The 24,845-nt window shown below is 36.1% G+C and overlaps 2 protein-coding genes across 11 annotated transcripts in view; one reads left to right on the forward strand and one right to left on the reverse strand.

Annotated features, from left to right (window-relative positions):
• Positions 1-24,845, forward strand: part of Cmss1 (cms1 ribosomal small subunit homolog) — a 341,586-nt gene that overhangs the window by 32,057 nt on the left and 284,684 nt on the right. The window lies entirely within an intron of this gene.
• Filip1l (filamin A interacting protein 1 like) overlaps positions 1-24,845 on the reverse strand; it is a 243,707-nt gene that overhangs the window by 3,761 nt on the left and 215,101 nt on the right. Inside the window, exons 1-3 of one of the 9 annotated variants that reach the window (XM_063224826.1) lie at positions 21,629-21,774; positions 15,546-15,654; positions 11,584-11,671 (exon numbers count right to left, since the gene is read on the reverse strand). The exons of 5 other annotated variants lie outside the window; for them this stretch is intronic. The gene's annotated coding sequence lies outside the window, so the exon portion shown is untranslated. Of the gene's footprint in view, positions 1-11,583; positions 11,672-15,545; positions 15,655-21,628; positions 21,797-24,845 lie in introns of those variants that run through there. 3 more of the 9 variants (XM_063224827.1, XM_063224825.1, XM_013151731.3) reach the window with 3 other exon arrangements.

The raw sequence follows: 24,845 nt of genomic DNA on the forward strand, positions 1-24,845 counted from the left end.
TTATCCTGGAAACCACTTCAGATTTATCTTTATCCAACTAGTGAGTGACACTTAAATGCATAGGATTGAGAGGTATCTGAACCTGGTTTGGAATTTTCATAATATGAGAAGAGCAAGGAGTTTGGTGGGAAAAAGCTTATTGATGAGAATCCAATGCTAGAAATGGTGGGGGAGAAGCTATGACCAGGAATATAATGATTCCCTCATATATAATGATTCTATTATAACATGCTACTTTTCCCTCTATATTTTAAATTTGATTAACAGAAGGGCATTTTAAATCCAAAATAAACTGTTCCACACACTTTGTTACCTTAGTAGTAAGAGACTAGTTTTAAATCTGTGGTACTCTTAATTACACTGGGAATGGTCTGATTATAGAAGTTGTAATTTCAGCTCTGCAATATTGTTACATGAAAGTTAAAATAGAATGAAATCCCTGAAGAATTTAACAAAAGCACTTACCATGAATAAAAGTATAGATACTTGGTTTCTGATCAAGCCTAAAGCGTTCATAGTATCTCAATATCTTTTCTATTAAGAATGCGTTAATTATGTAATGCATGCATTTCATCCCTGTCACAGAACTTTCTTTTTGAAAGCTAAGGAAACCAATTTGGGGCTGTTTTCTTAGAATAAAGAATACTCTTTTGAGATCCTAATCAGCTATGTTCTATAATTATACTATACAGGAAGAAAATAATTTTATAATGTTAAGAATTCTCGAACTTTGTGGGGAGGATCCATTTTTAGTTTTTCCTGTTTGGAGAACCTGACAAGAGGCCAGCCTAAAAGCTAGTGGCTGTGGAATTCATAAGAGACTAAGCAGGATGCTGGGACAGAGTCAATGATGAATTCAGCTAAATTCTAGTAGAAAGACTTGTCCATGGTTACTGGCTGATCCCCCCTCCCTAGTTGAGACACCTGGAACCTAAGAAGAGAAATTTGGCAGCTTCTTGCTGGATGACTTGGGGACTTTGCAACTCAGTGGTGGAGTCTAAGGGTTTATAAATGCTTTGTTGGTAACAATTACAGAGATTACAAAGTACTTTTTCTACCTTAGCATTCAAAGTAGAGTTAAATGGTCCTGACAGTGCATTGAGCATAAATAGTTAAATATTTCTCCCTTTGACATAACATTTTCACAAAAACTTAAGGATTTTTTTTTTTTTTTTGTACCAGGAACTGAACTCATGACGCTAGCTTGTCAGGCAGTTGCTTGTGCCACTGACCTAAATCCTTGGCCTAGGATTTTTTTTTTTTTTAACTTATGTGCTGTTTCATTTTTTTATGAGAAGGTGATGCTTTTAGAATATTAGGGAGGAAGGATTTTTTTTGCATTACAATGAAAAGAGCATTAAAATGGAATGGTAATTACCCATGTTTCCCCCAAAATAAAACCTACCCAGGAAACAAGTTTTATCATAGTTTTAGAAGAGACACCTGAAAATCATGTTAGAACTTGTCTTCTGGATAGGCCTTATTTTGGGGGAAACACAGTATTAAAGCTTGATGGTGCAGTAACTGATAAAGATTTTGAAAAAGTTTCAGTTGCTTCCAATGATGATGTTCTCGGCAGTAAGTATGATGCATCATTTTCAGCAAGTATGATGCATCTCTTTTTTATGGTTTATATAAACTGGCTAGTATCCTCATCTGCTCTCCAAGCTCCATTTTACAATTTTTACAAAGTAGGCACATAAAATTGAGTACCTTTGCTCCAACTGTTTCCTCACTACTTTTTATCCAATAACTTGTTATTTCCCTTTGCCACTCAGGTAAGTACATCATGGGACAGTCAGTAGCCTAATTTACTAATGCCTATCAGGAAAGGAAATAAAAGTTTGTATGCAGGAAAATCTGTACCCCCTAGATTAACTCAGGTGTTTCTGACCAGAAACCAATGAGAAGCATGATCTGTCCATGTCTATGTGTGTTTGTATGCATGTATACACCAGTCTATCTTTAGAAGTAAACGCCTTTGTCTTCCCTTATCTGCTTCATTTAAGCAGATGTACTGAAAAGTTTGTTTTAACCATATACCCAGTGATGACTTCTTCCTTGCTAATGACATGTTCTTTATCAGTGCTTCTTACAGTTTAATTTATGCTTGAGTCCCCTGGGAATCTTGTTCAATTTTAGATGCCAAATCAGTAGGGAGGGGAGGCTGTTAACAGTTGATAACAAACCTTCAGATGATTCTGGGTCTGCTGGCCCTTGGAACGACTATGGTTAGCAAGGCTTTACTCTACATTGTCAGATGTTTCCTGGAGAAATTTCTCAGGCTCAGAAAAGTCAGGAAGGAACAACACACCCACATCACATTGCTTCTCCAACCAAAAAATAGAGGTTTCTTTATCAAAAAATACTAGTGGAACAGAGAAGCTTGACCAAAAAAAAAATTCTCATTTAACACTGTTATGGATTCTTTTTAGTTTGTATTTTTTAAAACAGTGCTTTTCAAGTATTTCCTTTTTTTCTACTAAAAGAATTAAAAATTTTTGAACGGGAACCTCTTCATATATTTTAAGCTAGTATCTAGATTTTTTAATTCAAGGTTTAAATATTTATAAAGGACACACATGTGTGTGAATATACATACTTTTTTTTTGATCCTAGGGATTTAACCAGTCAACAGGTATTTTAATACCTGCCACATTATCTAAAAATGTTTATTAACAAATCAGACAGACATATCAGTCATTCTTTCAAGAAAAGTCTGCTTCATTTTTAAAATTTAGGTAAATGAGTAAATACACACATAGTCTCATTTATAAGAAATGAACCATGGGAACTTACTTGTCATAAGTTGTTTCTACATTAAGAAAAGGTTTGAAGCTTGCCCCCCTAGGATTTTAAGTGTAAGGTTTTCTAATTGTTTAGAGAAAAATTGTTTCTCTCTGATGCCTCAGAGAGGTTTCCAATTCAGAAAGGTGCACTGGTTAAGAGGTTAGTGGCTGTTTTACAAAAGTTGTTGGAAAAGGACTCAGAAAACAAGCACTTTTCTGGGAGATCCATTTTGGAAAGGGGTGTGGGGCAGTATAATACAGATGTAACTCCTGTAAAGTATCAGTGTATCCTGAGGCGTACATGTACCTCAGTTTGAAGACTACTGTCTTGGAATAGTAACATTGATGTTTATGTACTGATACTACAAGATTACAGGAACAGTCACTGAATTCTGTCCAATAAAAACAGGTTGTGGAAGACAGTTTTATGGACACAAATGTGAGGCAATTAACCCAAACTGGCTTAAAACAGTGTCTTATTACAGCTTTTCTTTGCAGTCTCTCTCTCTTTTTTTGGGGGGGGGGTACCGGGAACAAACTCAGGACCTCGGGCTTGCCAGGCAGGCGCTTACATCACTGAGCTAAATCCCTGGCCCTTCTTTGCAGCTTCTATTATGGCTCAGAATTAATATAGCTTACTGTGGTTTATCACTGTTATTATGTGCAACACCAGTTACTTACTTTTCCCCTTCCAAAATACCACATCTGTCATCTTGACTGTTCTTTGGTATCAACCATAATGTTGGCTCTTCAGTACAAATTATATATTCACACATATATATTGCACACATATGCCTTTATTTTATCTCCTCTGAAACTGTAATATTTAACATATAATACACCTGTGATTCAGAGGCTGAGTGTTATAATACCAGTGGTATCTATAAGAATTTGTATTATAGTCCTCACTATTTTTTATTTTGCCTTTTTTATGTTCATCATAATTAACAGTACTAAAATGCAAGCATGATGAGTATCTTAGTGATTTGTGTTTTTTACAGTGTCTACCACAAAGTCCTCTGAAGGGAACCAAATGAGGGCTCTGTATGTTTGTGTGTTTACTGAATGAAAATAATATACAGATATACCCTCCTGTGGAAAACACTGCAGCACTGTCCTAAGCAATCTTATTCATTTTTTTTTTTTTAAAGAGCATTCTGTAGTGTCTACCATGGGGGTGTCGTAGGCATTTAAGAAAAGGTATAAATGAGTTTCTTGTCAATGCTACTTAAGGATAGTCTCTATTTCATAGTTATGGAGCCTCTAGAAACAATCAGGACTGTTGTTGGAGCAGCCTTCTTTCTTCAAACCCTTCTCTTAAAACTGTATGTATGTAATTATTTAAGGAAACCAGGGATGGGTGGCAAATGTTTACATGCTATTTCACTACTCTTTTATGGTTATTTCAACTCTGAAAATAAAAGAGTGTGGTTCTTTTATTTTTTGTTCTTACAGTCCATAGGTCTGCTGGATAAATAAAAACTATGTTTATTGTCCAAGTAATATGACATCAATAGCAAATGAAGTTGGAAAGGAAATAGTTCATCTATAATGTGACTACTTTGATCCATTAGTTATGTTTCTACTTTTGCTGATTCAATTCTAGTGTTCAGGAAAATGGTCCATATACATGAGCTTAGGGTTATTCCAGTTAATAGAATCATTTCCATTTATGATAATGTATTGTTTGTATTAGCTACAGAAATCATTTATGAACAGCAGCTTAGCTTTTTGTCTGTCATTTTAAAGAGACAAATACTCCACTGTATTCATCATATGGATCTTGAACTTAAAAGTTTTTGATGTTATGAATATGGAAAGATTTTGTTCGTTTAGTTTACAAAACCACAGAGGCTATACTGAGGTGAACAGGGAGGGAGAATTCTGCTTTCAGAGTTTTTAGGCTGTCAGTATAGAACAGACAGATAGTTTTAGAACAATTCAATAAAGGATCCAGAGGAGTTCTTAACCATTTAGGTCTCATGACCCCTTTCAGCACTATTAAAAATTCTGAAGACCTAAAAGCTTTTGAATGTGCGGGTAAAATCTATCAGTATATAAAAAAATCAAGCTAACATTTTCAAAATTCATGTATTCATTAAAAATAAACCCACTATATTTTAACATAAAGAACATTTTTATATGAAGTAACTTTGAGACACAATTTAGTGAGAAGAATTACATTGTTTTACATTTCTGTAAGTAAGAATGTCTAACTTTATTGAAAACAGCTGGATCCTCAGATCAGTTCTAAACATTCCATTAACTATTATAGCAGTGATACCATCACATGTCAGGTAGCCTCTGTGAAACAACATGTGTACTTGTGAGAGAATATGTGTTATTAAAGATAGCTTTGACCTGCCAGATCTTCTGAAGGAGGCCACACTTTAGGAACCATTGCTTGGAGAATAGACAGCAGAAACAAAGTGGCAAGTGTTTCTTTTGCTGGAAAATCTTCTGGTTTGGGCTGTCTGTGCTTCTTCAGCCTGCCACAGGTCAGCCCGTGGCTTCATCCTGATGAAGTCCTCAGATTTACAGGCTTAATCACTGCTTTGATAGCTCCATCATTAATAAGTTCATTTGTTTGCTGCCTACCACAGGTAGATACAAGGTTCTCTGTTTTAAAATCTCCTCTAAGTCAGGACCACCTCCATAATTTTAATGTGGAGACAGTTAAACAAGTGTTTGAAATTGCAGTTTAAAATAAAGGCATGGAAACCATTGTGTTGCCTGGGTTTTAAAATGGATTCATAGGTAATGCAGTTTAGCTGAGATTTATTTCATTTCAGATCTTTATAAGACAAAGTGAGTTCCTATTCTGTGCAAGGCACTGTGCCTATTATTTGTCACTTTACCTTTTCTTTCAAAACCTGCCTATATTACTTGTATATATCACATCTGATCATAGTCTTTCATTAATTACCAAATAATGTGATAGTAGAAAAATACGTTTAAGATGTTTGAAATAGTATGATTCTCATCTTAGTCCTAAGTAGTATATATAACATCACTTTGATGGGTTAAATTCCTGTGTTTGTTCTTATTATTCCAGAGTTAGTTTAGTATATTACTTTTTCTTCTGATTTAACATGTTGATTACTAAGAAGAAAACTACGTATGTTATACTGCTTCATTGATTTTTACATCTGCTCTTTTTACAGTATACACTCTTGATAGTCTGGTTATGATTATATTCTGCCTTTTGGTAATCCTCATTTAACATGTATGTGTAATTGTTGTATTGGTGCTTATAATTAAATGACTGGAGTTCTGGTAGTTTAATGATTACGTGGAATTTATCAGAAAACTTCCTGATTTGAGATATGTTCTTAATAATCAGGCTTATGTTTCCTTGCTGTGTTTATGCTCTTTCAATGGGGTTTTTCGCTTGGTTAGTCTAATTTTTAGAAGCACACATTAAAAATAAATAAGACCAGTCTTTTTATCCTATATGTGCTGCTTTTTATTTACCTCAAAAGTCAAAGAGGGTTTTTTGTTTTGCTTTGCTTTGTTTTTTTTAATTATAGCTATAACATACCATAGCCATAATGAAATATTTGATCCATTTGACTTGGTCAGCAAGATGTACAACAGTAACACTTTCTTTAGCATCTGCTAGCGAACTAAGCATACATCTGTATCTGCTTTATGTCCTTGTTACAGAAGAGCCTGTCATTATCACTGAGATCATTTAGAGACACCGTAAATAGGTCCAGATTTGGCAAGCTGAATTACTCGTTTCCTTTATTGTAGAAAGAGAGTTAGGGCATGAAGTGATGGAAAAGATTTTAGTTTGATGTCAGGAATATATGGTAAAAATGGATCAAGACTATCATTTGAACAGTCTTTAGGTGAGGAGAAGTAAATAAGGGTACAAATAATGAAGTGACCTTAATTATAAGGAGTTTGGAGTTTTTAGCATTAAACAGGATTCTGAGAATAGTTTATGAAATCCTCAAATGGAGTGGAGGAACTGGGGCAAATCTTGCTGTCTTACGAACAAAGTGCAAAATAATTGGCTGAAACAAAAGGTTTCCTACAAAGGAAAAACTGCGGATAGGTAAAGTTACAGATTTAAAAAAAAAAAAAAAAAAAAAAGCCAGTCTGAGAGCCCACAGGCACAGAACTTGGAGGATCAGGCAGCTATGAGAATATTTTCATGCCTGTGAGCCAGGCTTGATGGCACACAACTAAAAAACCCACCACTCGAGTAGCTGAGGCAAGGAGGATTGCTGCAAGTTCAAGTCTAGCCTGGCCTACATGGAGAGATCTTGTCTCTCTAAAAAAAAAAAAAAAAAAAAAGTGCCTGTGAAATCTGAAATAGGAAAGATACTCACCACGTCCTGATCCAAGGCCATGTGAAGACTTGGAAAGGTACATGGGCTGCAGGAGGGACATGTATTGTAATGGGAGTGAGAGGATAATTACTTAGAGCTTAAATTGTAAGATTTCTATTTCTGTGCAGAATTGTTACAGCTTTCCAATCAAGCCTAGACAATGAATGCACCACTGGGCTAGGAACGTAGCTCAGTGAGGCCCTCAATTTGATCTCCAGCACTATGAAAAATAGATTTTAAAAATTTGGAAGTACCACCAATATGCCTCCCATTTCCTCCATTGAAGTTTACCATATTACAATAGCTATTCAGATTTTTCTTTTTCCACTTTGATGAATTTTTGCCTTGTTTTGAGTATATTATAGCTATTGAGAGGAACTTTTTAAAAACTAATTACAGAGCTAAGCATGGTGGCACACACCTGTAATCTCAGCACTGAGAACAGCTGATACAGGAGGATCACAAGTTCGAGTCTCATCTAGGCAAATTAAAGAGCGTGTTTAAAAATAAAAGGGAATGGGACTATAGTTTAATGGTAGGGCACACCTTGGTCTTATCCCTTATACCACAAAATAATTAGTTAATAGTTGTTACTTTATGGGCTGCGGATATAGCTGAGTGGGTATAGCACTGCCTAGTATCTGTGAGAAATAACAATTAATATGAATACAATACTGTCCTAAGAAGAGACTATTCACTATTCTTTTGGAGTTTTTCTTCCTCCACCTCACATCTTTCTAGGATTCTTAATTACTTGGAAAAGATTCCTCAGGTAACACATTTTTCTTTACTGGACTTTACATTCTTATTGCTACTACACGAATAAGTACATGAGCCTATCTTTTAGCACTCTAAGTACTTATTAAATAGACTAAGTTTCAGGAGTATGTCTCTGTGGTTCTACCACAGCCATAAAGTTTGCTCAGGGTTGCCTTGTTACTATAGGACAATGATGATGAGTTTTTTAGAAACTGGTTCCCAAAGTGCAACCCAAAAACCTACTTATTGCAAAGTGCCAACACTGCCCCCATATGTGGTATTACCTGGTGCTCAGCTTGTGGGGTGATGCTGGGGTAACTTGGCTCATGAGCCAACAGAGAGTTGTCAGTGCCTGCTATGGCACATATGCCATATGTTCACCACCACTGCTCTAGGGGAAACCATTCAAAAAGCCACTCACCATACGATGGCTTGGATTATTACAAATACATGTGCACTCTTACATTCCTGATAGTGCCTCCAGTATATAGTATACATAGCCACCTTTAATTGTGAGATGGTGACAGTGCTATAGGGCTACTGCTCAACACTTTCACTATTTATCATTCTCTCCATTCCTTCCTCCTCCTTTCTGTTCTTTTCTATCTTACACAATTGCCTTCTTTCAGATGTGGCCAAAAGATGGCAGTAAATAATTCAGCTGGCTGAATGCTAAAGTGCAGGTGGGATCAGTGACAGGGAGCATGTACTCTTGCAGCCTGGAATCACCAATTAGAAAGAGGCAGTGGAATACCATAGAAGGCCAGGACAGTGCAGCCTAGATTCAGATTTTAAAGTCTGATTTTGCAAATTGAGTCCTGCTTCCTCCCTTGTATCTATCTATATGTGACTTAGGTGTAACTCAGTGCCAAGATCCTGGGTTCAATCCCCATTAACACACCCTGATGTAGACTACATAGTTTCTTTCAATAGCAAATACAAATAATTTCAAGATAAATAGAAGTACTATATGTCAACAGTGTTGGGAGGAGGAGGAAATGATCACAATACAGTGAAGCAGCTAAACCATAGTGGGCTGGACTCCAGAGGCCACCGTCAGGAGGAATAGTAGCAATTCACACTGGAGAAAGTTGGGACTACCCGTCTAGTCACTGTAGCCTACCTGCAGGCTTTTCAGCTATTGTCATCTTTCGTCATAGTGACTGTCATTTTAAATTAAGGTCAGATTTCAGCCTTGGTACAACTGACATCTGGGTTAAATAATTCTTTGTTACAGGCTGTCTTATGTATTCATTATAGGATGCTTTGGAGCATTGTGGCCTTTTAGCTACTAAATTTCAGAAGAAACTTGTATCCCTAATTCAGTTGTGATAACCAAAACATGTCTCCAGACATTTCACATGTTCTTGGGGATGGGGTCAGAGGGATCCATCTGATTGAAAATCACCATATTAGGACACAATTTTAGGAAAACTTCTTTGTGTTTGTTAGCTGTGGCACTCATTTTAACTTCTTGCTGCTGAAATGTGATCTGCCACTATCCATATTTTCCAGTTCTCTTTTGTTCACAGATCTACTCTACAGCTCTTCTTTCTTCCTGGAAGAAAATGAGGCTTTGAATGTGCAGAATCCAATGAAATGCCAGCATATCAAAGTAAATGATAATAGCTGAACTTCCAAAACCCTTTTTGATGTTCTGTTTATCTTACCTGTGGTCTTTGTTCTTCAATATGTGGGTTTTGGGAGCTATGGGGTGAAGGTTGAGACAAGGTCTCACTATGTAGTCCAGGGTGACCTTGAATTGCCAAGATCTTCTTGCCTCAGCCTCCATAGTGTACTACCACACCTGGGCTTCCTTCTGTGAATGTGATCATGCACTTTTCTACTGATTTACATACTTACAGATTTGTCTGCTTAGGGTGGGTTCAAAATGCAGAGTAGGTTAACTGGTTTGGAACAAACCTAAAGGGAACAGCTTTTTTTCCGTGTACATATACTATTTCAGGGTATCCTTAGTAAAAGAAAAACAAAAAATGTTGAGGATGTTAATGTTTTTTGAGCTCTTCAGAAAAAAATACAAGCCAACAGGTTGAGAGATACCCAAATTATCTGAGCAACAGATGATGCAGCATTTTCTTATTGTTTCATAATTAAGTTTTCAGTTTACTTTTCGTATTTTAATTCTTTAAGCAATCTAAATTTCATTCTGTGATTTCCAATATTATTCCTAAATATATGATACATTTTAAAATATAGACATATTAAAAGATGCAGTATTAAGAACCCTTCTACTACCCTACGTGTTGCCAACTAACCATTGATACTAGTCCTTAACACTTCTAGAGTTTTTCATGAGTAAACAAAGTTTCTTATTCTTCTCTTCTTTTATATTAAAAGTGGCTTATTTAAGAGACATATTCACCATCTTGCTTTGCAGTTAAAGATTTCTGGGAGACTTTTTCATTAGGTCAGTATTCTTAAGTGGGGACAGAAAAGGGAATAGAAATCAACCCGATTGTGAAATAAATATTTATAGCTTCATGCTATAAAAATGAAAGTGTAGGATCTTTTAAAAATGGAATAATGTGTAAAGGTATGGGAGTTACACTTTTTGCTGTTTTAAAATCTTGTACTATTAAAATAAGTTCAAATGTTTTTTACTTATAACAGCTCTTTAGTTATTATATGTATGTTTTCATAGTGTCTACATTAACACCCACATTTATTTTCTTAGATGAGTAACTGAGATCTCCACAGATTAAATTGCCATGGTGGTCTTGTAACTGGGATGTAGGCTCCAGTTTCCAGTGTGAGATGGGGCTTTAGTAGAGAAACAAGCATGTTAAAAATCTATCCTGTGCCACTTGAACTCAGTCCTTGTAACAACCTTATGAGATATGCAATGTTGCTCCCACTTTGTAAATGGGGAAGGAAATAAAAATATTAAAATTTAGAAAGGTTAAACAATTTACTGAACAGCACAAAAAACGAGACCAGCATAAGACAACACTGACTTCAAATCCTATCAGGTTTTTTCACTTTACTAGGCCACATGCTAGAAAACCCAGAGTGTTGACCACTGAAGAGTCTTTTAATCCCATCTTGTCTCCTCCTGCTCTCCCCTTGGCTCACTCTGCTCCAGCCATACTGCCTTCTTTGCGGTTCTGTCAAATGCAACACAACTCATATACTCTTATGCTGGCTGCCCTCCCCAGGAACCACTGGACTCTTCACTCAACCTCATCTAATTCATTTAGTATATTGTATCTTGTACTTAATAATTACTAGCTGTGTTTTCCTCTACAATATTAACTTTATGCAGTTAGATATATACAGGAACGTGTGTATATTACTCAGTAATTGTATAATTGTTGATATATTCAGTGCTGTATTCCAGCTTGAGAACAGTGTGTGGTATTTAATAGGTGTTCAATAAATATTTGAATTACTACTGTTCTACTTCTGAACCAGATATGATATTAGGGAGTAAGGGTGTAATTATAACCTGTAGACATATAGTCCCCTGGTCTGGAAATAACAGTTGATTGAACAATGATGATATACTATGTACCACGTTAGTCTTAGAAACAGTCATAGGAAGCAGGTATTAATTGTTTTCATTTTATAAGTAAGAATTCAGGCTCACAGAAGTTAAATAATTTGTCAGAGGTCTTGCAAGTATCTGTCAAAGACAGAATGCCAATATAGTCCATAGTCCAAATCTTGTTTCTTACCACCAAGACATCCATCCATCCATCTATCCATCCATACTTCCTCATATATCTCATGCATTCTTCTCACCAGTGAATTTGTATATGCTACCTGTCAAAGACACAGAAAATCACTACCACTAGCAGCACATTGTTTTGTGACAGTAATTTCCTATAGATTCATGGCTATTTTGAGCCTTGATTATGAGACATTAGCAAATAGTCTCTTAATCACTGTAATAATATAGCAACTTCAGTCATTTGGCATGTATTCATAATTATTTTTGGATGGTTTTAAAATTTGTGACTTTGCCAGTAATAACAGCTCACATTTCCCAGAGGAGGTGAGTTTGTCATAAGTACTATTTCCATAGAGCATTACAAGGAACTTAAAGTTCTTGGAAAATAACTTTAACAGGCAGCCCTTTCTCAGTCAGACTTCAAGGGCATAATACTATGTAACCTTAGAAATGTATGTGCATTATTTTATCTTACTAGGAGTACTTATATGCATTTCTTGTACTATTTAGAATTAATTTTTGTTTAAATGTTCTTTTTGCATCTTAATAGATAGAAAAATCAAAAAGGGATTCTGAAAAACATTTTGAGGTAGCTTAAATTTTCTTTAATCTCCTTTGGGACCTTTTCTTCTCATTCAAATGTTCTAAATAAGTGTTTTTGGAAGATTAGAATGATTCTTTTCTCAATACTTACTCATTTATGAGTTTTTTTACTCTTTCCTTTACAAAAAAAATTTTTTTTACCTTGTATTCTTTTCCAGACTATTTTGAATCAAAAAGTATATTCTGCTTAAACCCCCAAGTTCTCAAACTTTTATTTTTTTAGATTTTCTTCTGTATTTGGCAGTTTTTTTCATTAATAATTGGTAGTATTAATCAGATTTATCAGAAAAGGCCAAAGCAGGGACCAGTCATGTGTTAGAGTACATAAAAGTTCACTTGTTTTTATCTCTTTATAGTCTGGCTTTCTACACAGAGGCAGTGGCTAACATGGTATGCTTGGGAAACCAAACATTTCCAAACTTATTAGTGGGAGATTCAAACTTTAAAAATTTAGAACCCACAACAGAGGCTTATATTTTACTGTGACTACTGAAGTCACAGTGTTTACCATAGAAACAGGGTAGATGAGAAACCAAGAGTATAAAATGTGAAATATTTTGATCCTCAAGAGTGGCCTTTCAGGATTTTTTTTAACATTTTTATTTTAGTTGTAATAAACAAGAAACAAGGGAAACAGAAAAGTTTAATACATTTAATAGCATTTAGAAGTTAAGACAGTTGGAGAGGTTTGACTTCCTGCTAAGCCAGCAGAATAGAAATCGCTGTATCTTCCATCTATGTTTATCTACTTTTCTTAGATCTTAAGGTTGATTGGTTTATGTGTCTTTCATGATTTTTAGAAAGCCAGAGTTTTGGCTATATGTAAAGTCTAACTATAGGCAGGTGAAAAATTTTAATCTAGAATTTAACCTATAGAAACATAAATGATTTTTCTTGTGTTAAGTATTTTGTATGTCCTTTTATATCCACTGTAAAAAATTAAAACTATTTTGGTAATCTGAGCCTTAATTTTCCCTTGATCAACAGTCCGAAGTATTTGAGTTCTGTTTTTTTTTTCCCTATTTCTGAGATCAGAAGACAACTGAACTCATAAGCACAGAGTTTGATCCTACTTCCTCTTCTCTAAGTCAAATTCTCTTAAAATGAATGTGTTGTATAGAATGTATAAAGTTCATGTGAGGATAGTACAGTGGCTGGGGAGCTATCACTTGATAGCCACTTGGTAGGCTGTAAAACAAGATTGCAAGTTTAAGGCTAACCACCTATTGAGATCTTACCTCAAAATGAAATTTTAAAAAGGACTGGAGATGCATATATTTGAAAACCTACTATATATATTGCAGTGGTCAGCAACAGGTCGGCCAGAGATGAGAATAATGACTTTTATTCCACTGTTTTTGGCTCTTGAGTCTGCTATTGATTTGGTTCCTCAGCATGAGTTTCTCCTATCCTAAGAAAAGTTTATTACAAAGTTAAAGGAAAGACAGTAATGTGCTTCAGGTATACACTGTTTGAATACCTATCCATTTTTGCTTTACAGTATCTTTGTGATTTTAAGACAGGGCAAAGGATTTGATGTGCTCCGTAGATGAGAAAATTTTTTGAAAAAAGCACTGACATTACCATCCTTCACTTTTAAAGACCCATTATAACCAAAAACAATGAAAAAAGCCAAAGCCAATTCTTAGTTTTAAAATCTACTTTGCACTCTCACAGAAGCCAGAGTAACCTAACAAGCAGGAAATACTGGATCAAAATCTACCACCAAGTTACTTTGGCCTTGCCTCATCTGCCGATTACCTCAGCTGCAATGTGGGCAAAGCGTATGTTTTCTTCCCCTGTAATTTAGAAAGCTTCTGAGGATCCTCCAATCTCAGTTCCACAAAATAAAAACCTCCAGCAGTGTTCAAAATTCTTTCTTCCCTTCTTTTCTATTTGGGGATGTACCCAAACTCACATGTCAAGAGATTTTATGGCTTATCCATTCTCAGTGGTTCACAACTATCCTGAAAACAATTATAATTTCATGAGATTTAGATTCATTTATGGAAAGCATTTGTTGTCTTTACAAACACAGAATTGTTATTCTGATAGTCAAATAATGAATTTAATACTCAAAGTTTAATTCCTAGCCTCTTTTTCTCTTTTTACCTTAAGTTCTTACTGCACAATAAACTTCCAAGGAATAAATCTACCATCCTTTTTGGAATGCTTCATTCAATAGCTTTATATTTTAGTTCCCATCTTTTTGTGAATGTTTTACTCTGATTTCTCTTTTCCCATGATTCTTCTTTCTCAAGTCTCACAGTCCTCACAGTTTTATGACAAAATATTGGTATTTCTGTATTCCCTATATGGGTTTAAACTCCATACATCCTTGATGACCAAATGATTGAGAGGTAAGCAGCATTTTCTTAGGGAACTATAACTTCCTCTTAGGCTGACTCAGAATTCTCGCTTGTTATTAGAGCAGAGGACGAATAGAGTTTTGTTCCTGTCACTTCTGCAAAGGGAGGATTATTCAGTGAAGACAAATTTAGATTAAGTACAGATAGAGAAAATTGACCAGAGAATCTTAACTTTGCCTGTCATTCTTCATATCCTTTGGTTAGCCAAATGAATTTTATGAGACTAGAAGAGTTTTATAGGGTGTGATCTAGGGGAAGGTAAGTGGAATCACAAACCACTTGGTAAAGGAGTTGTGATCTTTATTTGAAAGGCCCCCTTCTGGCCAGTTATATGAAATCCTAACAGTCAGATCATAGGTGACCTCAAACATACTGTATTTCTTTTAGTAATGTGCATATTTCTGAATAATACATGAGTTGGTGTTATTTTTATTTTCTTGTGGTTCTAGTGATCAAACTCAAGGCCTCAAGTGTGGTAGGCAAACACTCTACCACTGAGCTATAATCCCAGTGCAATGTTATTTTTAAAGAGTAACTTTCCCTTTAGTCACAAGGGATTTGTTAGTAAATAAATTAATAATAAAAACCCCACAAAACTATTCACCTCCTCTGCCATTCCCAGTTAGCAGACTACAGCTTCTCACTGCACACCTGTCTTCAACAAGAATTGACCGTCTCCTATTCTCATCAGGCTTTTAGGTCAGCTTCTTCCTTCTCTTCATGTTTATCAGCAGGATGCACGTAAGTTTGTCAGCCCAAACGTGATGAACATTTTATATTCCTCTTACACTCTGTTTTCAGGATTTGTGTTTGTTGGGTTTATGTAAAAAGTTTTTTTTTGAAAGAGGAAAAGAGGGGCTGGGTATTTAGCTCAGCGGCATAAGCGCCTCCCTTGTAAGCAGGCAGTCGTGAGTTCGATCCCTGGTACCGATAAAAAGGAAAAAGACAAAAAATAAAAAAAGAAGAAAGAGGAAAAGAAAAAAAGTTAGTTCACCTTTAATCTTTTTTTCCAAGATTGGTGGGCCATGAGACACAATACATGTGGCAGATTTGCTTGTGTCAGACTAGCCTGTCTTGGAGGGTTGATCTCATCTTTGAGGCTTCTGTAGATACAATGATTGGGAATCTTCAGTTGCTACGGTTACATTAGGCACTGTTGTGCACATACATGTAAATTCTTCCTCACATTATCTCTACTTTTTTAAGGTGATGTTTCTCTGTAATGATATGATTAATAACTGGCCTTTTTTTAATAGACTCTACTATGATTGACAGGAGTTCCCTGTCAGTGTTGAAAAATGTATTGGATGAAAAAACTATTCCTTTTTTTACGTTCAGGAAACCAAAAATGCAGGAAGCTAACCTAATGAATGAAGAGTCCAGTAAGAAAAGCAGAACACAAATTTATTGACCTATTATTACTATTTAGATTGATCTTGAAGACAACACAATTTGTCCATCTCTCAGTTCAGTGTCACTAGTAACCAAGCATGGCAACTGACTTTATTCTATGGAAGTCTTCAAAAAACAAAATATTCCATATTATCTTCACTTTTTACTTTTACAGCTTACCTGTATTATAGTTTTATCAGTCCCTTCAAAAAGAATGGGGATGAGACCATGATTGATGTCTTTTGTGTAAGAACCACTGGTGTTCTTAATTCTTACCATTAATACAGTATTAGCAATGCTGCTAGATGTAGCTAAATTAGTGACATGTAGTGTGTGGTGAACTTACTTGTTGGGCCTGTTGTCCTGTGTGTACTTAGGGAAGCACTGGCGTTATCTAACTTTGGAATTACAGAAAAACTATTCTTCTTCTGTAACATAAAAAGAATACACAGATATAAAAAGAACACACAGATACTTTGGAGTCAAAATATGTGCTTAAGAAAATACAATCTGCTGGTTTCTAGTTATTGCAAAGATAAGTAAAGCTTTTCGGCCCCATGATTGCATCTTCTAGGCCCTCAGTTGAGACGAAAGAAATTCAGAGGAATCCACCTTTCCTTAAGGCTACCGCCACTGTAATATGCTTGTCCATACTTTGCTTGAGTACATTCCGTTCCTCTTGGTGATTCACCTAGTACTCTGTTACCACCTTCATCTCATTATATTAGGGAGGGAATTTAAAGTGAGATAGATGGAGGTAGGCAGAGACCAAAGAAGCATTTGATTTAGTCTGCCTACAGAACACATACTGCATAGTACAAAACTGATTTCACTACCTTGATTTAATCTTAGCATAATTTGTTTTCAGGTTTGTGTTTTTTAAGTGAGTTCTATGTGGTTTACAAGTGATAAGATTGGGGCTAGATCTAGAAGAAGGGGCCCTCCCTAGCCCACCCTTCAGTAGTAAAAATACTCTTCTTACCATGTAAAAAGTTTCAGTTTATTCTTTTACACATTTATACAATATTTTTGTCTCAGTGACAGAACTACTAACTATATAGCTAGGTGCTAAAAAAAAAGCTGGTTGCAAAACTGACCTCAAAGGAGTTTATAATTCAAGAGACAAGAAGTTAATGTATAATTCAATATCATCTCACAGTAAGTAAAAAGGAAAATAAAGTTACCATTAGAAGCTTACAGCCTTCATAAGTGACTTGCTTTGCAGTTTGAGGGGAGAGGAGGTATTTTGAAGATATTGAGTTACTTTGAATTTTGAAAGGGAGCTTGCTAGCTGGAAAGGTCTGAGGAACACAGAATGCTTAGCTGGAAGACACTGAGGCAAGGACATTTATTAACTGAGTAGTTTAGACCTCAATGTCTTTGATTACAGAGTGCACACACTAGAGTACCTCTGACTTCCAGGTAGAGTAGGCTTTGCCATCCAAATGATCTTTTAAGTGCACTTGTTATTTGTCTTCTTTGTCTGCTTTTTGCTTCCCTCATTATTGTAGAGTGACTCAACTGTATTTTCACCTCCTTCCTAGCTTGTTGCCTTACTACTTATTAACAAGAACTTTGAACCTTCTCTGTCTTTTTTTTTTTAAATGTATTTTATATCCAAATTATCATATACTGTGCTAAGGCTGTTTCTAAGGCTTTCTTGGCCTCTCTTCCTATCCCTAATTTAAAAAACCAATGGTGAGTTGTAGTCCAAGAATGCAGGGGACCCTGGCTCTGCCCTTCTCGGTAGCTTTTTAATTCCTAAACAAATTGACTATAGATGTCAATTTCTTCTATGAAGTGAGGCATCTAGATCAGATGAGTTTCACCGGCCCCTTTGAGCTGTAAAGTTCTGTGGCTATTATATGGCGGGGGTGGGGGGGATAGGTTGGGCATATGTTCACACTTCTTAGGACCTGGAATATTCCATTAACCATTTGGTAGAATTTATCAAAGTACTTCTCAAATTCAAATTTATAGAGTTGCACATTAGCTACTATGATGTAATACATACTCTTTTGCTGACAACTGTGCTTTGGGCTAGAATCAGTAATTACCATAAATAGAAACAGGTTGGATGCATGTCTGTACCCCTGTATGTCTCAAAGATGCACTTACATAACTCTTTTTTATATACCTCTCTCCCTTCTCCCACACAAACACATTCTTCAAGCTTATCCTTAAAAACCAGTATTGGGACCCAGGATATAACTCAGCAGCATAAGGCCTGCGTGGCAAGCACAAGGTCTTGAGTTCGACTCCTGGTACCAAAAAGGGAAAAAAAAAAAACTAGTGCAATCTTAATAGTGAATTATATTTGGGAACCAGTACAGCATAGGAATGTGGGGATGGTCAGATTGGAGAACAAATACTGCCAATATTCTTCACTGTTGTTGGGCTTAGAATTAAAACTGCAGCTGCTCCCTTATCCCAGTTTGTCAAAGTATATGAGAGAATAAGCATGAAGACAGAGTGTTTCTTCCTGTCTGAAAAGGAATCAAACAAATTTGTTTGGCAAGTCTTGTGTAACCAGCTTTCCCAGTCAGAGGCACTGCACTGTTAGTACAGATAAAGGTGAGGGAGAAAGAATCTCAATTCTGTTTTTAAGACAAAGGGGCATGTAAAATAGTTTGCCAGTGTTGATGATTCAAAAATGTAAATTCTGCCTTACTTTAAATGACATAGAGGAAGTTCTAAAAGTCTCTGCAGCATCATTAAGCATAAGTAGCTAGGTTGGTTGCTCAAAAAGACTTTGACGATGGCAAAAGCACCCATAGAAATTGGGTATGCGATAGTAAAAACAGAATTGTGCAGCACAAAGACAGAGTTTCACTGTCAATAAAAGAAAATATTCCTTTATATTTGTGTGATGCTTGCTGCATATATAGTATTTCTTTGTTTTTAAATCTTTATTTAAATATAATTTACAAAGGAACAAATCATTTAAATGAAAGCTAAATGCACAAATACAAATTAAGTAAACATTAAAAATTATTTAAAAGTAAAAATATGGCCTAGAAGATTAGGTAAGATGTGTTAGATTTTTCAAAGATAATGCCGAATATATGAACAACAGATGGGATCTGAGTTCCTGAGGGAGGTGGAGAACTATTGCTTTACATCCCCTGATTATTACTCCATAATACCCCGTCTTTTATAAACAGTTCTCTTCCTGCTCCCTTTTCCTTTTTAAAGAAGGTCTATATTTTTTGGCTCTGTTCACCTTATAAAGTACTCTTTGTCCTGAGGTACTAGATAAAGACAAGACATGTAAGAAAAATTACTGGAATTTTATCCTTCTTCATCTTAAAATCCATGTATTACCAAAGGTAGTTTTTTGTAGTGAAAGGGACACCCGAAAACAAACAAACAAATTTTTTGAAAAGGCAATTAATAGAGACTGGAAAATTAAATTAGTCAAAGCTTGATTTGTCTTTTCACTTTGGCTTTTACTATAGTCTGCTTCACAGTACCAGGCAGACATACAGAAATACTGATTAACAGGTTAACTGCTATGAAAGTGCAGATGAACTTATTAAGCATAAAATTATTTTATGCTTTATTTGGAAGTGTAAAATTCACATTCATTCCATCAAAAAACATTTTTTCCATCATACAGATTACACTAAGGACTAAGGAATGCTTACCCAGAGAGCCCATTGTGAGATAATATATATCCATGATAAAGCTTGTTTAACTTTCAGTTTTAAAAGAAGTCATAATATGTGACTGTACTCTCAATTGTGCTTTAAAGCTATAAATGGGAGAAAGCATGAAATATTAAAATGTCCCATATAGAATTTTTAAAAATTGGTGTTTGCTTGCTTTAAAAATTAAAAAGGAGACTGTGGGAAACACAGCTAGCTGTTAGAGCTTTGATAGAGGTCATGATTTTCAACAGTTTAGCTATAGTTTATGGTACAGATGGTACTCTGGCTATAGCCGAAACAATAATTGATGGTTTCTATTTCCCTTCTCCTCTGCTGGATTCAAAGTGCAGAATACCTTTTTCCCAAGGCAGGAATTTTTCCGTTTCCAATTACTGCCTGTATTGGATAAACAACTTTTTATTGCATATTCTGTACTACTCAGCAGTGACCTGGGTGTTGGCCCCCTTTTTTTCATTATGATAGGTTTCCCTAGGTTTGAAGTACTAGTTTGGGGGTAATGCTACTTCTCAATACTAACCTGCAGTTTATATAGCCTACCTTCAGTCCAAGCAACATGCAGTTATTCATTTAGAATACAAAAACCATGCTCTAAACAAAATTAGCAAAAACAAAACAGAAAGCCTTTAAGAAGCAAAAATAGTGGGTACCAGTGTCATACAAGTTGAAAAAAGTCAACTAGAGCAACTGCTAGTAACCTAGGTATTTCCAAAACTTTAAGCATATTTTAAGAAACATTTCAAATGAGATAACTTGTGTCTAACTTTGCCTATCACTGATAAATATAAATAAAATATGAATTTGTAACACCCCCAGGTGGTTAGAGTACTTTTCTGTTAAATTTTTACTAACTATCAAACTAGTTATCTCAAATGGTCTTTTCACTACCAACAAGATTAAGCACTTTTAGTCTTTAATAGTCAGTATATAAATGACACTCCATGGATTCTGAATTTGTACTGTGTGTACTTACAAAACATGAAGACTAAAAAGGGCAGTAATTTTGTCACACAATTCTTTAAAAGTTTTGATTCACAGTATTTGCTCATAACAGATAAAATTTGACTTGAGGTCATTTTTTCATCTCTTAAATATTCTAAACAACATAGTATATCTTTTATTTTTAATTCTATTGATTTTATTTTCAAAAAGTAAAATACTATGTTAATTTTCAACATCTGTCAAATGTTCAGTTACTGCACTGTAAAGGTTCATTTAGAGAAAAGCCCGTTCAGGATTTAGATGTAACTATTAATGGTTCAAAATGTGCCAGTGATTAAACTATTGTAGAAGCTCTGTATTTAAATTAGTATCTTTTACATGTTATCCAAAATAGTGAGAGGAGAGCTTTAAGTGCAGCTTATCAATTATGCAATTACTGGAATTGAAGTAGAAAGTTAGAATTCAAAACTGATAGTTCCTTGCACAAATGAACATATGCTTGTAAGCCACAATTTATAAGGTTTTTGAAATTTAAAGTTTTTTTTTAAAAAACTTAAGTTCATTCTAGTGCTAAGCTATATACCGAACGGTTTGTGTGGGTTTTTTTTTTTTTTTTCTTTCTGGTCTTTTATGTTAAGATGGGGGAGGGAGACACTAACAAATCTAGTACCATGTGGCAGTGTTTTGCACTCAGCTCTTGTGATTTCTCCAAGTTAAGTCGCGAGGAGAGAGGACTGGGAAGTAGAGCTGTTACATTACAATATATCTCCCCCCACCCTTTCCCCAAAGATTTCCCAGCACAGGCAGGATTCACGTAAAGCAATCCGTAATATACTGTGAGTTTCCATTTCTCAGCATTTAAAAGTAAATCCCAGATCTGTTTTCTCCACCGGAGAAAACTTTCAAACTCTGTGTGAGCTGGAAAAGGTCTTGAAGTCAGAGTTCATTGGATGCGCTTGGCGAAACCTGTCTGCAGCTCGTGATGCTGAGACGTTAAACGCGACCTACAGGCTCCCAGGTGCCGGACCGCACTGCCCCGCGCGGAGCTCGAGCTCTACGGTTCTCCCCGGCTTACCTGAGCTGCCTGCGCTGAGCTAGGCGAGGCGGGCCGAGCCCCGGCCGCTGTGGCGCCGCGCTGCGAACCGGCTGTGCGCGCTCCGGGAGTCGCCCGAACAATGCGAGCGGGACGCCGAGCGCGCCCTGCCTTGGGGCCTTACGTCATTGCGCAGCCTTATAAGGCGCCCGGCTTGTGCAGCGCGGGCGGCGGGGGCGCCAGTGACAGCCAGACCCTCGCGCTCCGCGGCTGTGCGCCGGGCGGTGGCCGGCGTCGCGGAGGTGTAGACCCTCGACCCGGGTTTCCCGCGGCGGCAGTGGGCGGGGGTGGCCCGGGATGCCGGCGCCCTCCTGCAGTTGGGGGTCACGGTCTGTTCGCCTGTAACTTTTTCTCTCTCCCTCTGGGTCCCTAAAACTTCTCTTAATGCTTAAGCACGCATCCTGTTATTCTTATGTAAACTTTTAGAAATACTTTTTTAAAAATACATTTGTTTTCTGGTTGCTGTGCGGAGCGGGAAAGAAAAGTGAGAAGTGTGTTTTTGGACAACTCCGGGGGTGATTTAGACTTCAAACCTTCACTCCTCTTTGTAAAGGGTAGGGGTCCTCAGAGGATAGTATTTTATTTCCTGATGATGTAACTACCAAACAATTCTTCTAGTGATGATGGGAAGGCCAGATGAAATCTTTTTTTTTTTTTTTTTTTTTTTCTGTTTTTACCAAAAGAATCTCTTCGTTCCTCATTTCTTTCTGCATGCCTGTGCTTTAAGGAAAGCAGTTAAAACTAATCAGATTAGTTGACAGGGATATATTTCTAAAGAAAATTGTATTTTGTGCTCTACTTGCAAGGCAAAGTATGAAAATAGCACTTTAGGACCAGTTTTAATCTACTTGTTCTTTTCTATCAGGAAACAAAATAATGCAAAATAAAGACAGAAGCTGAAACTGGCCAAGGGTTATTAAATTAAACGCATTACCCTCTAGTGTGGGACAGATTTACTTATAAATGCCATTTCTGGTAAATGAGAATTAGCCTCTTAATTATGTTGAACATAAAAGAAGCAATCTTGAAAGCCCAACTATATGAATCTGCTAAATAAGTTAGGGACGTGGCAATCTTATTTGCAAGCTTCAAATGAATTGAATAGTTTTAGTAGCTTGAGTCTTTTAAAAATTTCTTTGTAAATTACATTAAAATAGGATCGCTTCCTATTATGATGTACATATGTCTGGAATTATTGTTCCCATATGTTTTGGCTAACAGGAATAATGAAAATAGTCTGCTTGTTTCATTTTCTTAGTGTGGGGTGAGAAAGAATAGTTACTGAGCTAAATAGTGGAATTGATGTGAAGTAAAGATGGCAGGACACAAAAATAAGCATGTGTCCTGTTTGCTAACCCAGTGGCCCAATTTGCCAGTTCATCTAGAAGAATCCTACTGAGAAACCTAAGGTTACTGCTGCTTAAACAGAAGTGGGTTACTGTCCTGCTAAATTGAAATTGTAACACTTGATTTGCAGTTTTTGTATTAGCATTTTAGATGTTGGTTTGTTGATTTTACTACTCTGTCTTAATGTTGTGAAATACAGTGATCTTTACTTATTAAATACAACTTTCAGGACTTTTGTGCTAGATCTTTTAGAACTCCAAATGAGATAAAATGACTTAGGGAAGTTGTGTGAAGGCAGCCGGATCTCAGACCCTAAAATGAGAAAAAAGTACCTTTACCCTAAAGCTACCATTTCTGTAGCTTGTGTTGCCTCTTTTCCCCTTTCTTGGTGACAAAGACTCTTGATAAACTCTTACCCTACCATTTATTTCTTTCTCACATTTTGCGTTTATGTTCATTCTTTTGGCTTCCTAGTTTCCTTGTGAAATATTATTATGTCCATATCATCCCCCCGCACATTCCCCTTTTTTTAGCTGTATTCTGAAAGTAGAGAAATTGATTAGCTATAAGACTGATCCAAGGTTTTTGAAGCCGGAGAAAGAGTACTGGGGCTACAATCTCTTATTTTGCCTTGCTTGGTCCCCTGTTGCTCCCATAAACTCTGGTCTCTGACCTAGCTGTGGCTCAGCTTTCCAACTAGGGTTATGTGACCACTTTCTTCAGTAACCAATAATAAGCTTCATTTATTGAACATGTAGATGCTGCTCAGTGTCTGTGCTCATCGCTTAATTTTCACAATACATTTCAAGGTGCTGTTGCCCATGCTTTTCAGATGACACACATTTGGGAGGATGAAGTGGCTTGAACAGGGTTGTACTCAGAGTAAGATGCAAGTGTTTAATACAGCCTTGAACTTAGCTTCTCAGAACAATTTGCTCAGAATCTCTAAGGGGTATTTTTGGTAAAATAATATTCTGATATAAGTGAGAAGTTTTTTTTTTTTTTTTTCATTTTTATCGGTACCGGGGATCGAACTCACGACTGCCTGCTTGCAAGACAGGTGCTTATGCCGCTGAGCTAAACCTCCAGCCCCGAGAAGTTTCAAGTTTCAATACTTATTTTCTAAATTAAATCTTTAACTAGGAAAATACATGTTTACCCTATTTTCAGGTTGCTCACCGTATCCACCTGCTTATTCAATGACTAATTTTAAGGCATGTCATTCAAATGGGAGACATGAATTTCTATAGTTGCTTAGACAATTTTCCAGGAGGTAGCAACAGTGTATCTTGCTCTAATAAAATTAGAGCATCTTATTTTTTATAAAATTAAAGTACTATTTTCTACAGATCAAAGTCAAGGGTTTTTGAGAAAGGATTCAAGTGCCACTTGCATTGTGCTCCATTGGTAATGAGTTGATGAATGGGCTTTTATTTCTTTCCCTCTTCCAATGAAAATTCTTTGGAGATATAATTTTTATTCTTTTAGCTTGTGACATATATTTACTACAAATTAGTAAAGTTACTACTCAAAAGTGCCTGACAAAATTTTATTTCCTAGTGTAGTTCCATCCAATTACTATAGATTCCTTTTTCATTCATGATCAGAAATTTCCTACGAATAATCATACACACAAATTAAGGTGCCTTCTACAATTAGGGATCTAAATTTTTGGTCTAAATTAGCAGCTTTAAGGTGTTATTTAGAAATAGAAAAATTTTTCTGTGTATCTAATTATTTTCAGATACGGGAAAAGAAGTTTGTAGGTGACAAGGCTGAACAACCAGGATGCATCAACTGTATTTAGCCTTAGGAAATAATTTTCTAGATAGGCAAAAGCCACTAAATATCA

The sequence above is a fragment of the Cavia porcellus genome, unplaced genomic scaffold (genome assembly GCF_034190915.1).
Source record: "Cavia porcellus strain 051 isolate PalLab524CR breed Dunkin Hartley unplaced genomic scaffold, mCavPor4.1 scaffold_15, whole genome shotgun sequence".
NCBI lineage: Eukaryota > Metazoa > Chordata > Mammalia > Rodentia > Caviidae > Cavia > Cavia porcellus.